The sequence below is a fragment of the Nicotiana attenuata genome, chromosome 7, assembly GCF_001879085.1.
Source record: "Nicotiana attenuata strain UT chromosome 7, NIATTr2, whole genome shotgun sequence".
NCBI classification, from domain to species: Eukaryota; Viridiplantae; Streptophyta; class Magnoliopsida; order Solanales; family Solanaceae; genus Nicotiana; species Nicotiana attenuata.
In genome coordinates, this window is record NC_031995.1 from 27271841 (window position 1) to 27273245 (window position 1405).

Consider the following 1405-nt stretch of genomic DNA (forward strand, 5'->3'; position numbering starts at 1 on the left):
ATACATAAGCGACCAAAATTGGTCGCCAATTTTCAGATTTTTTTAAATAGAATAGCGATCAAAGTTGGTCGCTTTTTAGGAAATCTGGGTTAATTAGCGACCAACCTTGGTCGTTATTGCCCAGAAAATATTTTTTTTAAATAGTAAAAGCGACCAAAGTTGGTCGCTTTTTTGGGTATAATTTTGGCAGAAACTGCCTGTTTTGGCAGCTACACCACCTGTCAGCATACCAAATTCCCTATTACAAGCAAAAACAACAACAATACCAACAACAACAACAACAACACAACAACAACAATAACAACACAACAACAACAACATTAACAACAACATAAAACCAACAAAGTATAAAGTTCAATAGAACTAACACATTAAGCTAACAAAACTAAGTTAACGCTTATTACAAGCCCATTCGAAAACTGGTTCTATTGTCTAGTTCAAAGTATATAAAGTACTCAAGGAGTGTTCTTTCAGCATCCTCGTCCGAAAGTTGGATTGCCTCGCCTGACTCATTAGGTGGCTGACTGTGTATGAATTCCTCCACGTCAGCTGTGAAGCGACCCTATAAGAAAAATTACATTGAATTAGTATTTCAAAATTATATAAAAGTAAATCAAAATACTTAATGAAAAGTAAAAAACTTACATGTACAGTCGAGGCTCGGCCCTCGACCCACTTATCACGCCCAACTCTAGTCCTAGAAAGGATAAGCGGTCGCTGCAAATATAATCCGGTCTAAAAGTCCGGAGTCGAATCCCACAGAGAACTAAGGTTTCGCTGTAATTGTTCAATATCGCAAAGAAGACAAGTCCAAATAATTTTCTAATTATAAAGATTATAATATTTATTTTTATCTAGTTAACTAACAAATCTAGAAAGTCGTAAAACTATCAATTAACAAGGATAAGGATTGGAGTCAAGATTAAGGAGGTCTAGAGTTATGATTTCCCCAATTGTTGATTTCATTAGTTGTATGCTTCTTATAGCTTTGACTTAGTTGCCTCTATCAATCATGAACTCTCCAGCTATCATAAATCTCTCTCAAGCAATTATGATAATTTACTAGACGCACTCTCTCAAGCTACGCTAGCTAGATTCACATTACAGTTCACTTAGATTGCACCCGAGGTATCGTTATCTCTAATCCAACCTCTAACCCTCGGTTATGACTCTCGCCTATACTCCGGGAGTGATGTTGTTCAAACAACTACCTAAATATGCACTCTCTCTCAAGCAGATACATAATAATTAGGAACGGCTAGTTGAGGATCCTTTCAATTAACCAAAATCAAAACGTAGTTGAACAAATAGAGATTAACAACTAACTCAAAACTACATTAATATAACAGCCAATTCATCCCCAAAAGGTTCCATCAAAATCCTAGAAAACGAATTAGCTATTCAT